Source organism: Trifolium pratense, linkage group LG7 (genome assembly GCF_020283565.1).
Source record: "Trifolium pratense cultivar HEN17-A07 linkage group LG7, ARS_RC_1.1, whole genome shotgun sequence".
In the NCBI taxonomy this organism is placed as follows: Eukaryota; Viridiplantae; Streptophyta; class Magnoliopsida; order Fabales; family Fabaceae; genus Trifolium; species Trifolium pratense.
In genome coordinates, this window is record NC_060065.1 from 25131330 (window position 1) to 25148866 (window position 17537).

Sequence of the window (17537 nt, forward strand, 5' to 3'; positions counted from 1 at the left end):
CCAAGTTTTGACTGTCTCGAGAAATGCCACTTTTATGTTTCCAAGAAGTCAAAATTTGACCCATTTTAGTTATTGAAGACTGCAAAGGGAGGCGGTACTAAAAGAAACAAAAGAACAACACATAAGGAAAGGAAATTGCTTAATATTCAAATTTTTTGCAAAGGAAATACAACGGAAGCAAAGAAACAGAATGAAAATAACGAAGGTTCAAAATACGGAAACAAATTACAAACATAGGAAAAAAGACATAAAAGGGCAAGCAAGTAAAGACTTCATGGCATGGTAGAACTCCCCAATTCACCAGCATCGGCGACGGCGATACGATGCATTTCCTCCAATGCCCGTTTCACCCTTTTCGCCTTCACCATGTTTTCTTCAATAGGCTTCAGATCCTCTCTCAGCTCGTTCTGCTTGTCCAAAAGATCCACCAAAGAATGGCGCCTGGAAATCAACTTAGCAACATCATCCCTAATCTCGCCTTGAAGAGCCCTCTTCCTCTTCACAAGCGGCTTCATCTCCTTGTTCAACATCGCCAAACGGTCATCCACCCTTCGCTCCTCGTTAAAGCATATACCCAGGATCTCCTCCTGCACATCCATGGTCTCTTTCGTGATCTCTATCTGGCTGTCGACAGCTTCGGTAACTTCGGCATGGCATTCTTTGACATTCTCCACAGCAATCACAAAGGATGCACTATCCTTCAACTCCTTCTCCAGACGCAGCACACTGTCAAGGAAACGCTTCTCTTCCTTGGTCAACCTCCAGCAATAATCATTAAGCTCTTTGACAAACTCCGAGAACTCACCAAAATCGTCCATTAAGTCCTCCGTACTCAGGGTCAACATACGCCGGAGCCGCTTGATGACGGGGGAAGCAGGGGATTGACCACATTCAAAGGAAGTTGAATCGAGGTTTATTGGACCGTTTGAGATTTTGAAGCGAGTTGGGAAAGTTGCGTATAGGATTGCATTGCCGCCATCATTGGCGAATTTGCACGATGTTTTCCATGTATCACAGTTGCGCAAGTATGTGTCTGATCCGACACACGTGATTGAATCGGACGATGTTCAAGTGCGGGATGACTTGACCATCGAGACTGTGCCTTTGAGAATCGAAGGGAGAGAAGTGAAGAAGTTGAGAAACAAAGAGATTGCATCCGTGAAAGTCGTGTGGGGAGGACCGGCTGGTGAGAATGCGACGTGGGAGTTGGAAAGCAAAATGAGAGATTCTTATCCCGATCTGTTTCTAGGTAATTTCGAGGGCGAAATTCTTTTAAGGGGGGTAGGATTGTAACGACCCATTTTTCGTATTAGTATATTTTATTAAATGTTATTTTATTTATTAATTGGCTTTTATTATTTTAGTGAGCGGCGAATAATTATTTAGCCGAGCATAAGTTATTAGACGCGAGAACCTTGGTTATGGGCTTAATGGGCGTGAGAGGCTTTGGGCCTAAGCCATTTGGGCTTGGTCCATGACTTTAGGGATTGGTATAAGTAGCATTTTCAACCTTGAATAGTATCACAACTTCTTTTTCATTGAGTGAGCAAGAACAAGAGAGCAAAGTGAGCTAGGGTTTTGGCTTAGGGATTCACGAGAAAGAGAGAAGGCTTGGATCATCACCAAACTTAAGGTAAGAGATTAGAATTCATGATTCTTGAGTGGCAAGGAGAGGGGAGATTGTCTATGTCTCCGTTCCCGAACTCTCCCACTCAATTTCTTTTAGATTTTGATTAAGCTTGTGTATGTGAGTATGATGTTCTTCATCATCACTTTGTATGTGTTAATCACTAGTTTGATCTCATGAAAAATATGTATGTGTTTGGATCATTTTTGGAAAGTTTATGAAAGTTGCTTAAAACTCAAGAAATTGCCATGATTTTGATTGTTAGAGGTATTTGGATGTTTGGAAGGGATGATTAATGTTCCTTGGTACCATATATGTTTGAAATGACTATTTATATGAATTTATAACATGTTTAGATGAATTTTTGAGTGGATTTGAGGTTAAACCGCCTTAGATAACTCAAGAACAGAGGTTTCTGGTGTAGTTCGCTACGGATTCGCTACGGATTCGCTTAGCGAATAAGTTCGCTACGGATTCGCTACGGATTCGCTTAGCGAATAAGTTCGCTACGGGTTCGCTACGTGTTCGCCATGTACCTGTAACCCTCTGATGTAGTTCGCTACCTGTTCGCTACAGCGAACGTGTTCGCTACGTGTTCGCTACGGGTTCGCTACGGATTCGCTCAGCGAACAGCTCTGTGACAGCAACTTTTTGATAATTGTTTTAAGTGCAATTAGGCACCTGTAACATGGTTTAAGGGTATCCTTACATGATTGTTGATACATGTTGATACTGTTAATGCTTATTGTTAATCGTTATATGAATGATAAACATGTATGCAATAAGTTGTAGCTTAAAATGAGCAATGTTATGTTTTAGCATTAATTTGCAATGTTAAGTGAATGTGTTAGGATTGTGTTCCCGCATTCATAAAAGTGTAGCTTCGAGCTAGAGAATATCATATGGTTGATATGTGTATGCATACATGCATTCATGATTGTATGTGAACATTGGAAACTTGGGTTCCAATAACGAAAATGGATTATGTGTCCATAATGAAGCCGAGGATCGGATTAGATGAATCCATGAGTCCAGAGCTGCTATCCAACAGGATATAAAACTGTTTTGGCTTATCCAAGGGAGATAAGATGGTTCGGTAAGTTCCGACATATCCAGCATGATATAAAACTGTTCTTGGTCCACCGTTGGTGAGACATCTTGGTACCACATGCATTTAGTCGTGTCTAGGGATGGCATGACAGTGAATTAATTGGCATTAGATACCTTAGGGTAAATGCGCATATATTTGATAAATGGTACGTGACATTATTTGGTTGAATTGTGTTGAACCTTATTAATTGATAATCGTTTAGTGCGATGTTTTGGCGTGAGTTAGAATATGTATGATGTAGTTCGAAAGTGCAAGGTCTTTCTTATGCTCGTATGATATGCGATTATGTTTTCTAACTCTCTGCTTTGTGTTATTTGCTGGACCTTTGGGGGTTCAGATATTCAGGCTGAGGATTGTGCCGACGTTTAGACTGCTGTTCTAGCGTGGTGTTGAAGTACCTTTCGGTGAGGAGACTTAGCATAGATTACTCCTCTTAGTACTAGCTTTTGACTAGAGTTTGTAATTAGTGAATGCTCTGGTAATGTAACATCGAGTCGGGGTTTACGCTTGGATTTCATCGTATATCGGTGTTACCTTTTTGATATGCTAGTTCTAGTATAAGTGACATCCATAGGGATGAATTTGGCTTATGTATATATATATGTATATATATGCATGCTTGGTTGATTGAATCCGCTGTTGCTTTTCATGTTAAAATTCATGACGCTCTGTGTGTATGCTTTGTGTTTTAATTACCGCGTGGCACTCTGCCTTTACACTTGTTGAAAAGTTTTTAAAATTACGTTTTTAAGGGTAGTACGGGTTAGGGTGTTACAATAGTGGTATCAGAGCAGGTCGGTTCGTGTGAACCAATTAGGACTTTTCTTTTCCCCGTATGAGCATGTGTAGGGAACACTGTTAGTACTTTCTAACGTCTAGTTGTGATTCGTTCAGGAATCATGGCTGCTGCGAGAACGAATGCTCAGATTGCGGAAGCTTTGGCCGCACTCACCAACATTGTGGTTAGAGATCATCAACCTGGAAGAGAGGTAGAGATGAGGTTGGAAAGGTTCATGAAGCAGAAACCGCCAACATTTACCGGAGGTTACAACCCGGATGGAGCTCACAAGTGGCTGGAGGAACTTGAAATAATTTTTGAAGCAATGGATTGTTCCGAGGAAGGGAAGACAACCCTTGGGACGTATGTGTTGCGCGAGGAAGCGAATGTGTGGTGGAAGAACGCCAAGTTGAGGCTAGGACCCGGTGGTATGGCTATACCATGGGCAATGTTTAAAAGAGAATTTTTGGTTAAGTATTTTCCTGTGGATGTGAAGAACAAGAAAGTGGTGGAATTCATGGAACTGAAACAGGGAAATATGACGGTAGCTGACTATGCCGTCAAGTTTGAGACTTTGTGTGCGTTTAGCCCGCATTACAACACTTTGGAAGCGGAGAACGACAAGTGTGTGAAGTTTGAAAGTGGTCTACGTCCAGACATTAAGCATATGATTGGATTTTCACAGATAAGGGATTTTGCGACCCTTGTGAACAAGAGTAGGATTTGTGATGAAGATGGTAGAGCTAAGGTGAACTACTACAAGGCTGTGAATGACCGAAAAGGGAAAGGACAAGAGCGCGGAAAACCTTATGACAACCGCGGTAAAGGGAATACAAGTGGTGGTAGGAAGCCGGTGAATGGGAATTGTTACAACTGTGGAGAAAGGGGTCATATGTCTTATGATTGCCCGAAGAAGGGAGATAGGTGTAAGAATTGTGGAAGGCTGGGCCACAAGACCGAAGTGTGTAGGACAAAGGTGGTGTGTTTCAATTGTGGAGATGAAGGCCACAAGAGTCTGACTTGTAAGAAGCCCAAGAAGGTGATGGGCAAGGTGTTTGCTTTGAGTGGAGAGGATGCTAGCCTTGAGGACAATCTCATTAGAGGTACGTGTTTCATCTATGACACTCCTTTAATTGCGATTATAGATACGGGAGCGACGCATTCTTTTATTTCTTTGGATTGTGCGAAGCGTCTTAGTATTCCTTTAACGGATATGACGGGTAGGATGGAAATAGAAACTCCTGCTAATGGTTCAGTGATTACCCGACAAGTATGTCGTAACTGCCCCGTAACCATTTTTGATAGGCACTTTGGTATGGATTTAGTATGTATTCCACTTAGTGGTATGGATGTGATTTTTGGTATGAATTGGTTAATCTTCAACCGAATTCATATCAATTGTCGTGAGAAGGCCGTTGTTTTTCCGAAGCCGGAGGAGAACTTGCATTTGATGAGCGGGAAGGAAGTAACGGAAGCGTTGAAAGAACATGCCGAGATGTTCATGATGTTTGCATCATTGAAACTCGAAGGAGGAGTTAAGATAGAAGAGTTACCGATCGTTTGTGAATTCCCAGATGTGTTTCCGGATGACATATCTGACGTGCCTCCAAAGCGAGAGGTAGAGTTTTCTATCGACCTAGTACCTGGAACTAGTCCGATATCGATGGCGCCGTATCGAATGTCAGCGTCAGAGTTGAATGAGTTGAAGAAGCAACTTGAAGAGCTGCTTGAGAAGAGGTTTGTTCGACCGAGTGTTTCGCCATGGGGAGCGCCGGTGTTGCTTGTGAAGAAGAAAGATGGAAGCATGAGATTATGTATAGACTATCGTCAGTTGAACAAAGTGACGATCAAGAATAAATATCCACTTCCGAGGATAGATGATTTGATGGATCAACTAGTTGGAGCTTGCGTGTTTAGTAAGATCGATTTGAGATCTGGATACCATCAGATTAGAGTGAAGACGGAAGACATACCTAAGACTGCATTTAGGACGAGGTATGGGCACTACGAGTATTCAGTTATGCCGTTTGGTGTGACCAATGCACCTGGAGTTTTCATGGAGTATATGAACCGAATTTTCCATTCATTTTTGGATAGATTCGTGGTGGTGTTCATCGACGACATTTTGATCTACTCAAAATCCGAGGAAGAGCACGAAGAGCACTTGAGGATTGTTTTGCAAGTCTTGAAGGAGAAGAAGTTGTATGCCAAGTTGTCGAAGTGTGAATTTTGGATGAAAGAGGTGAGTTTCTTAGGGCATATAATTTCAAGTGGAGGAATCGCGGTAGATCCTGCGAAGGTTGACGCTGTGTCACAGTGGGGAACGCCGGAATCTGTTTCAGAGATTAGAAGTTTCCTTGGTTTAGCCGGTTATTATAGAAGATTCATCGAAGGTTTTTCGAAGTTGGCTTTACCGTTAACCAAGTTGACGAGGAAAGATCAAGCGTTTGTTTGGGATGGTATTTGTGAGAAGAGTTTCCAAGAGCTCAAGAGAAGATTGACTACTGCACCCGTGTTGATTTTACCTGATGCCAAAGAGTCGTTCGTCGTGTATTGCGATGCTTCGAAGTTAGGACTTGGTGGAGTGCTTATGCAAGGGGGTAATGTGGTAGCATATGCTTCAAGGCAACTGAAGGTTCACGAGAGGAACTATCCAACGCATGATTTAGAGTTAGCCGCAGTGGTGTTTGCTTTGAAAGTGTGGAGACACTACTTGTATGGATCGAGGTTTGAAGTGTTTAGTGATCACAAGAGTCTGAAATACTTATTCGACCAGAAGGAGTTGAATATGAGGCAACGTAGATGGCTCGAATTCTTAAAGGACTACGATTTTGAATTGAGTTATCACCCCGGAAAAGCCAATGTAGTGGCCGATGCATTAAGTAGGAAAACTTTGCATATGTCATCATTGATGGTGAAAGAGTTAGAGTTGATTGAAGAATTCCGAGACTTGAGTCTTGTGTGCGAGGTTACTTCTTCAAGTGTGAAGCTTGGAATGTTAAGATTGACGAATCCTTTTCTTGAAGATATTAAAGAACGTCAGAAATCGGATAAGAGATTGATGGAGAAGATGGTACTCATCAATGAAGGCAAAGAGACCAATATCAAGATTGACGAGAGTGGAGTCATGAGATTTCACGGAAGAGTTTGTGTACCGGATGTACCCGAATTGAAGAGAATGATCATGGAAGAAGGTCACAGAAGTGGTTTGAGTATTCATCCTGGAGTAACCAAGATGTATCAGGATTTGAAGAAGTTGTTTTGGTGGCCGGGAATGAAGAGGCAAATTTCTGAATTTGTTTATTCATGCTTGACTTGTCAGAAATCGAAGATTGAGCATCAGAAGCCGTTTGGTTTGTTGCAACCAATGTTTATACCCGAATGGAAATGGGATAGCATTGCAATGGATTTTGTGGGAGGTTTACCGAAGACCAAGAAAAGTAACGAGGTGATTTGGGTAGTGGTAGATCGTCTGACGAAGTGTGCTCACTTCATTGCTATCAGGAAAGGTACTTTGGTGCCTAAGTTGGCCGAGATTTATGTGGAGCAGATTGTGAAGCTACATGGTATTCCAACAAGTATTATTTCGGATAGAGATCCGAGATTTACTTCCAGATTTTGGGAAAGCTTGCAAGAAGCTTTAGGAACGAAGTTGAGGTTGAGTTCAGCTTATCATCCTCAGACAGATGGTCAGTCGGAGAGGACGATACAATCCTTAGAGGATTTGTTGAGGGCTTGTGTTTTGGAGCAAAACGTGAATTGGGATTCTTGTTTGCCGTTGGTAGAGTTTACATACAACAACAGTTACCATTCTAGTATCGGAATGGCACCGTTTGAGGCTTTGTATGGGAGAAGGTGTAGGACACCTCTGTGTTGGTATGAAACTGGAGAAGGTGCAATTCTTGGACCAGAGATTGTACAAGAGACAACAGAGAAGATTCGGATGATTCGTGAGAAGATGAAAGCGTCTCAGAGTCGACAGAAGAGTTATCATGATAAGAGGAGGAAGGACATTGAATTCCAAGAAGGGGATCATGTATTCCTACGAGTTAAATCGACTACCGGAGTAGGACGTGCGTTGAAGTCAAGGAAGTTGACATCGAGGTTTATTGGACCGTTTGAGATTTTGAAGCGAGTTGGGAAAGTTGCGTATAGGATTGCATTGCCGCCATCATTGGCGAATTTGCACGATGTTTTCCATGTATCACAGTTGCGCAAGTATGTGTCTGATCCGACACACGTGATTGAATCGGACGATGTTCAAGTGCGGGATGACTTGACCATCGAGACTGTGCCTTTGAGAATCGAAGGGAGAGAAGTGAAGAAGTTGAGAAACAAAGAGATTGCATCCGTGAAAGTCGTGTGGGGAGGACCGGCTGGTGAGAATGCGACGTGGGAGTTGGAAAGCAAAATGAGAGATTCTTATCCCGATCTGTTTCTAGGTAATTTCGAGGGCGAAATTCTTTTAAGGGGGGTAGGATTGTAACGACCCATTTTTCGTATTAGTATATTTTATTAAATGTTATTTTATTTATTAATTGGCTTTTATTATTTTAGTGAGCGGCGAATAATTATTTAGCCGAGCATAAGTTATTAGACGCGAGAACCTTGGTTATGGGCTTAATGGGCGTGAGAGGCTTTGGGCCTAAGCCATTTGGGCTTGGTCCATGACTTTAGGGATTGGTATAAGTAGCATTTTCAACCTTGAATAGTATCACAACTTCTTTTTCATTGAGTGAGCAAGAACAAGAGAGCAAAGTGAGCTAGGGTTTTGGCTTAGGGATTCACGAGAAAGAGAGAAGGCTTGGATCATCACCAAACTTAAGGTAAGAGATTAGAATTCATGATTCTTGAGTGGCAAGGAGAGGGGAGATTGTCTATGTCTCCGTTCCCGAACTCTCCCACTCAATTTCTTTTAGATTTTGATTAAGCTTGTGTATGTGAGTATGATGTTCTTCATCATCACTTTGTATGTGTTAATCACTAGTTTGATCTCATGAAAAATATGTATGTGTTTGGATCATTTTTGGAAAGTTTATGAAAGTTGCTTAAAACTCAAGAAATTGCCATGATTTTGATTGTTAGAGGTATTTGGATGTTTGGAAGGGATGATTAATGTTCCTTGGTACCATATATGTTTGAAATGACTGTTTATATGAATTTATAACATGTTTAGATGAATTTTTGAGTGGATTTGAGGTTAAACCGCCTTAGATAACTCAAGAACAGAGGTTTCTGGTGTAGTTCGCTACGGATTCGCTACGGATTCGCTTAGCGAATAAGTTCGCTACGGATTCGCTACGGATTCGCTTAGCGAATAAGTTCGCTACGGGTTCGCTACGTGTTCGCCATGTACCTGTAACCCTCTGATGTAGTTCGCTACCTGTTCGCTACAGCGAACGTGTTCGCTACGTGTTCGCTACGTGTTCGCTACGTGTTCGCTACGGGTTCGCTACGGATTCGCTCAGCGAACAGCTCTGTGACAGCAACTTTTTGATAATTGTTTTAAGTGCAATTAGGCACCTGTAACATGGTTTAAGGGTATCCTTACATGATTGTTGATACATGTTGATACTGTTAATGCTTATTGTTAATCGTTATATGAATGATAAACATGTATGCAATAAGTTGTAGCTTAAAATGAGCAATGTTATGTTTTAGCATTAATTTGCAATGTTAAGTGAATGTGTTAGGATTGTGTTCCCGCATTCATAAAAGTGTAGCTTCGAGCTAGAGAATATCATATGGTTGATATGTGTATGCATACATGCATTCATGATTGTATGTGAACATTGGAAACTTGGGTTCCAATAACGAAAATGGATTATGTGTCCATAATGAAGCCGAGGATCGGATTAGATGAATCCATGAGTCCAGAGCTGCTATCCAACAGGATATAAAACTGTTTTGGCTTATCCAAGGGAGATAAGATGGTTCGGTAAGTTCCGACATATCCAGCATGATATAAAACTGTTCTTGGTCCACCGTTGGTGAGACATCTTGGTACCACATGCATTTAGTCGTGTCTAGGGATGGCATGACAGTGAATTAATTGGCATTAGATACCTTAGGGTAAATGCGCATATATTTGATAAATGGTACGTGACATTATTTGGTTGAATTGTGTTGAACCTTATTAATTGATAATCGTTTAGTGCGATGTTTTGGCGTGAGTTAGAATATGTATGATGTAGTTCGAAAGTGCAAGGTCTTTCTTATGCTCGTATGATATGCGATTATGTTTTCTAACTCTCTGCTTTGTGTTATTTGCTGGACCTTTGGGGGTTCAGATATTCAGGCTGAGGATTGTGCCGACGTTTAGACTGCTGTTCTAGCGTGGTGTTGAAGTACCTTTCGGTGAGGAGACTTAGCATAGATTACTCCTCTTAGTACTAGCTTTTGACTAGAGTTTGTAATTAGTGAATGCTCTGGTAATGTAACATCGAGTCGGGGTTTACGCTTGGATTTCATCGTATATCGGTGTTACCTTTTTGATATGCTAGTTCTAGTATAAGTGACATCCATAGGGATGAATTTGGCTTATGTATATATATATGTATATATATGCATGCTTGGTTGATTGAATCCGCTGTTGCTTTTCATGTTAAAATTCATGACGCTCTGTGTGTATGCTTTGTGTTTTAATTACCGCGTGGCACTCTGCCTTTACACTTGTTGAAAAGTTTTTAAAATTACGTTTTTAAGGGTAGTACGGGTTAGGGTGTTACACGCCATAGCTTGGAGACCAAGGTTTTCATCCCTATTTTCACGCTATACCACCGAAGAAGATGCTAAAGACCGGATTCTCCGGAACCTTTGCTTGGAGAAGAAGACTAGATGCTCTATAAATAGCTTCCTACTTTCATTTGTAAAGGGATCTTTTTTTTGTGAGACTTATTAAACTCCCAGGGTTGTTGGGATTGAACCAAGTGTAATCACACCATTTATTCAATAATACAACCCCCTTTGAGTTTTTACCAGAACAATAATAATCATTTTTAACTTGTCCAAAAGGTCGAAGTTGTGGGGATACTTTTGTGGATTCACCTGGGTGTGGGGCTAATATGGTCCTAAACAAATATTTAGTCTTGCCATTTGAATTTTAAAAGATTTTATTTTTTTTGCAAAATACTGTTATATTTGATAAAATTGATTTTATGAAATTGATGAGTATTATTCTTATATTATTATATTAATATATAAAGGACCATTACTATGTACCAAAAAAAAAAGGACCATTACTGCCATTATCTTTTTACTAATAATAAATAATAATGAAGAGTGAAAAATATCTATTTTATCCCCTAAAAAAGAGGGTGTGATTTAATTTAGTATCTAAAAAATAAAGATTTTAATTTGTGAGAAAAATAAATCTGAACAATTTAATGTTTATACATATAAACCAAGATGTTTATATATTTTTATGAATTTAAATTTGACTTTGTAAAATAATTTTACATAATCATCCAATAAAAAACAATTAATTTGACATGTCACATAAAAGAAGTGAGATTAAGTGGTAATGTGGCGAAAAACATAATTATTATATATTGATTGACCCTATAAATTTATTTTACACTGTCCATACATTTTTTTTTTTGTTTTTTTTTTTTAAAGAGATGGGAACTAACCCATGATATTTTTACTTTTAAACTATGGACACTAAAATATTTTTAAAAACTAATTTTGATTAAATTATTATATGATAATTGATCATATGTCGTAAATTTGAATTTTTTTTAAAACCTTCAAAACTCTCCAAAACAAATCTCTTCCAAAGTTGCTTAAAAAAAAAAAAACTCTCCAAAGTCAAATGATTCTATATGCAATTTTATGATCCGGCTCCAGAAACAATACCATACAATAAAGAAAGAAAATTTACAATACCATAAATAGTGCAGAATGTAGAATATTTAGTTGGTCTCACTCATGTCACAATTAGGGTCTGTTTGGTAAAAATAAGCTATAAGCTAGCTGATAGCTGATAAGCTAGCTGATAGCTGAAAAGCTAGCTTATAGCTGATAGCTGAAAAGCTAGCTTATTGAAATTAAAGTGTTTGGTAAAATTAGCTTTTAAAGTGGTTATTAAATATAAAATTACATAATTGATAGTGGGTAGTTTATTTTTTAGAGTGGGTAGTTATTAAATTAAAGGGTAAAAATGGAATAAAGTGTAAAAAGCTATAAGCTATAAGCTCAAATGCTACTTGAAATAGCATCTGAAAAAAAGCTATAAGCTAGTACAAAAAGCTTGTTACCAAACACCTCTAATTTTTTGAAACAAGCTTATAAGCTCATATAATAAGCTATAAGCTAGCTTATTTGTGTTACCAAACAGAGCCTTAGCATTCTAGAACACCAAACACATATACATATACCATATCACAAAGTTAAGGTTAAAATAAAAAGTATACCGCATTAGATTCTGAACCACAAAGAATACATAGATCCATCCATCCAAAACAAATAACCTACAAAATAATAATTTAGTAACAATATATTTATTCACATCCTAATATGTTACCATCAATTTTTGTTAGATTTAAGACCAAAAAAATAAGCAACAATAGATTATAACAACTCTTGCAAAATATAAAAATAGAACGTTTACATCCTTGTTTCAGTTGTACCTGCGCGAGTAATATCTGAAAAGTAGGAAATCAAAGAATAAGAAAATGAAAAGAAAAAGAAAACCATATAGAGCATGGAGAGATGAAAACAAATAGTGAATTCCTATGAGGAGCGGTGGTGAAAGATATACAAATAAATTCAATGATTCAATTTGATTCTTAATTTCTTATGTTGAAAAAGTACAACTAATACTATTAAAACATATTAATATAGAAATTAAAAAACGTATTTGCATTAAAAATAAGCTAAAAACGTATTTGCTTTTTTTTTTATAAGCAAAAATTGAATTATAAGGAGTACAAGCACTACTAGAAAACACCATTTTAGCTGCCATTTTTAGTGTCGGCCACCGACACTGACGCTACTAGCGTCCGCTTAGCTTCGGTCAGACTCACTCTACGGGGGAAATTATTTTTGTTGTTGTACAAAAAATAGTAGCGTCGGCTTAGCCGACTCTATTCTGTATTAAGGTGACGCAAAAGTTTCAATAATTGTTTAGAGTCGGCCAATCCGATTCTATTCTTTTTACTGGTAAATAAATTTAAATCTTTAATGGTCTAATACGATTATTATTACCCTTTTATGACTTTTTATTATACAAAAATCATCGTTTTCCCTTTTTTTCCTCTCTCACCAAAAACATTTCAATCCTATCCTATCCTACATCTCATTCTCTCAATCTGAGTTTATAACATTGACTTGTTGTAATGTGAGATTACATTTTTGACCGAGTGATCATTATTTGTTAAGTAGGATTCAGTATATTGTCATTTATTTGGTTGTCTCTGCACTCTAAATATCTTGTAGGTGCTTTTTTATTTTGAAGCTATAGTGCTATACTAATTAAACTTCATAGCCAATTTTGATCTTATTTTCTTATCACATTACTTGAAGCTCAAATTCACTAATAATAACAATGGCTTTATTATATGATTAGAGTTGTAGTAGTAATGGTGTGACTTATATTATGAATGGCCAAAATAGGCTTTCGTTTTTTTGCACCTATGATATGCAATTTAGTTACACAACTTTATTACGTATTATTATATGAATATTTGTAACTAGTGTGTAATATATAATTTGAATTATCTGGCAGCAGTAGTCACAACTTTAGGAGCTTATAAAAGGGTTATAGGTAGTTTATCAAGGGAAAATAATGGATATAGAAATTATTTATGAGTTAGTTTTCCTTCGCCTTAGCTGATGTTAATTTCATTAAACAAGTTAATCAATGATTTTCTTTTGATTAGCCTTACAAATTGTTAACACTACATTTAACCACCTTTATATTCCATTTCCAACTAACCGAAGCTCTCTGCCCTATTGCTAATACTCTTCTTCATTGTTCATCTTCAGATTCAAGCTTATCGCAATGAAAAAGTCATGACTTTCATATTGTATATATAAGAACTGACAGGAGATTATATGTTAAGAATAATGCTAGCAACACACTTTTTAACAAACACACTCCAACACACTCTCTTTTATCGGTTGAAATTCATATGGGTCCCATAAAAAAATGTGGACCCATATAACTTTTATGGGACCCATATAAATTTTAACCAATAAAAGAGAGTGTGTTAAAGTGTGTTTGTTATTGGAGTGTGTTGCTAGCACTCCTCATATGTTAAATGTACTAGTTACAAGGTATTTGTTCTTCTTATAGAGAACTAGTTGGTGTACATCAGTATACACTAAATCTTGCTTACCATATACTGTAGTTTTATTAAGCTTTTTATTCATGATGGTTATGTGTGCGTTGTATTAAAGTATGGCTGCAACTTACTTTTGAAATTGAACAAGTTTGAACATAGTCAATTGACATCAATTTTGCTAGTGCTAGTAGTGTACCTTGTTATTTTTAGTTTCTTTTAAAGATTTTTTTTACTCTAACCGTGCATTATGAATTTTTGTGCTGGATTTGATGTGTCATTCCTATATTGTTGTATTAGATGCAATAATTATTGGGTGTAGTTTTTTTATAATTTTTTTATAAAAATTATGCAGTTTAGCGTCGGCTTGATCCGACTCTACAAAATTTGTTGACTTTCCATATGTTGACTTTAGAGTCGGCCTGACCGAGGCTACATGATTTTGTTGACTTTTCAGAAATGGATATAATAAGCGTCGGATACTAATAGAGTCGGGCTTTGAATCGGCTAAGCCGACTCTAATATAGAGTCGGCTGGCAGTTATCCGACGCTACAGTTTAGCTTCAAGGGTTTTAGCCTCAAACCCGACACCGACGCTAATCCGACTCTAAAGGAGTGTTAGCGTCGGTTTTTAACCCTTTAGAGTGGGTTTTCGTCCGACGCTAAAAACAGTTTTTCTAGTAGTGAAGGTGCACTCAACGCTTACAATTCAAACGAAAACCATTAGATGCTATCAATGCAAACTAACGGATCGTTACACCAATCAGAAAATACAAAAGAAGTATTAACTCCCAAACGACCTATAAACCAAAACCAAGAAATAAAGATAATTTAATCTATCAAAGCATCCAAATTAAACACATCTCCTCGAAACACAATATTATTCTGAGTGCGCCATATGCTCCAAGTAGTTGCTAACCAAATGACATGACGAGTTTTAGCAAGTCTCTTACTCATCACCAAATCACCAAAAGATATGAAGTGCTTCCACCCTTCCTCAAAGGGGATGAAATCCACAGCGATCCACTTATAAATTTTCTTCCAAACTTGAATTGAGACAGAGCAATTAAAAAATAAATGATCTATGTCTTCTTCTTCTCTAAAGCAAAACACGCAACAAAACTCACGTGGATTATTGATATTTCCTTTTCATTTTTTTCTACTGCAATTGCAGCGCATCCACCACATTACTATTAATAGTCAAAAAAGAATCACGGTTTTGCAAGAAACAATATGCTGATTTTACCGTAAACATACCGGCATGGTTCATGAGCCATTTTCGATGATCCAAGTGTAACACCCCGAAATTTAGAAATAGTTAGTTTATTAAAACTTATTTGTTTTAAGTGTTTTTGGCATGTTAGTAAATTTTTGGTAGATAGAATACTAGAGATTTTTATTTTACTTTCATATATAGATAAATATTTTAACTTCAATTTAGAAAATGGTTTTCTTACCCTAATCGTCTTATTTAATGAGAAAAACCTACCTAATCGTCTTATTTTCTAGTTTGGAGGACGAAACTATTTTAAGAGGGTAATAACGTAACATCCCAATATTTTATAAATATTTTTATTTCTTTATTAGTAATTTTATTGATTTTATTGACCCATCATTTTAATTATTTTCGGTATAAAGAATTTGAAGAAACCATATAGCGCACATTATTTTGTCCGTTGGAAATGTCTGAAGTAGCAAAGTTTTTCACAAGAAAGGGGGGGTTTGAATTGTGAACCTTTTTAAATTTAAACTTAAGTCACAAAATAAATGGTTAGTAATAAAATTAATATTGTGCTCAGTGAGATCGTTCTAAGAATGATCTGTGCTGTGTAAAAACAGATGCAGAAAATAAAAGTTTAATGGAAAGAAGATAAACACAAAGAGTTATCCTGGTTCACCCCTAATCTATGGGTTACGTCCAGTCCCCACCACCTGTGAGTTTGTCCACTAGAATCACTTAAAGGTTACAGATCCAAGACTTACACATTCACCTTGATCTTGACCTAAGATCAACAACTTACCAAAGCTCCTAGAGCTTTGAACTTTCCTAGTCACCTTGACCAAACAACACTCAATCAATAGTCACGTATTGACTTGAGCTATTACAATATAGATGATTTGTTTCTAAGCTTAATTTCAGACTCACTATAAAAGAGAAGCTTAGATGAAAGCACTCTAAAGAGGTTTGTCCTCAGATTGTGTTACAAAAGAGTGACTTAAAAAGGACTTTGAGCTAAAGAGATTGAATGAGATCTATATCACTTGAATTGCAACTCTTGCTCTTTCCTTTGTGAAGGTGTGAAAACACAAGAAGGGGGGGGGGGGGGGGGGGGGGGGGTTGAATTGTGTTTTAGCTAAGTTAAAACTTTTTCAAAGTTCTTAACTTAACTACGTTAGCAGCGGATAAGTAACACAAATAATAACAAGATAAGAGAGAGAGAAAGCACACAAGCAATTTATACTGGTTCCTCTCACAAAACGAGAGTAGTCCAGTCCCCTTGCACTTCCAAGGGAGTTCACTATAATCACACAAGATTACAAATGCTCAAGCACACAAGCAAGAGACTTCACAACAATGCTCAAGCACACAAGCTTAAGACTTCACACTTAAGCACACAAGCTTAAGTTTTCTCAAGTACCAGAGATAATAAAGTAGTTGAAAGTATACAACTGCTCTTAGGAGAACCTAAAAGAGCAAATACAATGAATACAAAGTATTTGAACTACAAGTGCAAAAACACTAGATCAGAGGTTCAGAGCTTGTATACAGAATTCAGAGTTTGTTCGAGCGCGTGTTAAATCCTTGATATTCTTATATATAATACAACCGATCCTTCTAGTATATATACAGCTAGAAAAGAGTCGTTGCAGAAATGACCGTTGAAGTAGATAGCCTTTTGTCTTCAAGCAACTTGTCTTGATGCAGTTGGTTGTTTCTAAAACTGAGTAAGAGTTTCAGACACTTTGACCATGTGCAGAGAAGACTTTCCTTATTCAGCTAACAAGTCTGATGTCCCACGTTCTCAAGAGTGGACAGACAAAATGATAGTAGTTGTTCTGATCAAGCTTGAAAGGTCCTTTTCTTCATTGGTAGAAGAGTTGACTTGCAAAAGGGAATCTTCACAGACTTCAAGAAGATCTTCAGAGGTTGATGAAGCTTTAGACACTTAAGAAGTTCTGACGACTTCATCATCTGAAGGTTGTAACTTCTGAAGTTCAACATCTTCTGAGCGCTTGTAAACTTCTGAATACATATCTTCTGAGCTTCACTCAGAGCTTATCTGAAGCTAATATCTGCACACTTAAATTAAATTTTTAGTCTTTCCAATTGTTTATTAATACTTTGTTATCATCAAAACCTTAATAGATTTAGGGGCAAACATTTTTAAATCAATTTTGTTCCAACAATCTCCCCCTTTTTGATGATGACAAACATAAGTATTAATTGACAATTGTTATTAAATTAACTTATCATGTTTCTCTTAGGTTTATGAGGTTTGCAAGCTCCCCCTAAGATTGATACTCCATAAAGCCTAAGCTTTAAGTTTTATCCATGAAAATTTAATTTAGTGTAAGACTTAAGTATTTAAAGTAAAACAAATTTCATATATTTCTTCAGAGCGAGAGGTTTGCAAGCTCTCCCCCAGAGTCTCATAAGGCTAAGTTAAAATTGCACTTTTAACTTATCCTTACTTATGAAATTTAATTTCAGTTTTAAATTACTTAATCTCCGCATTG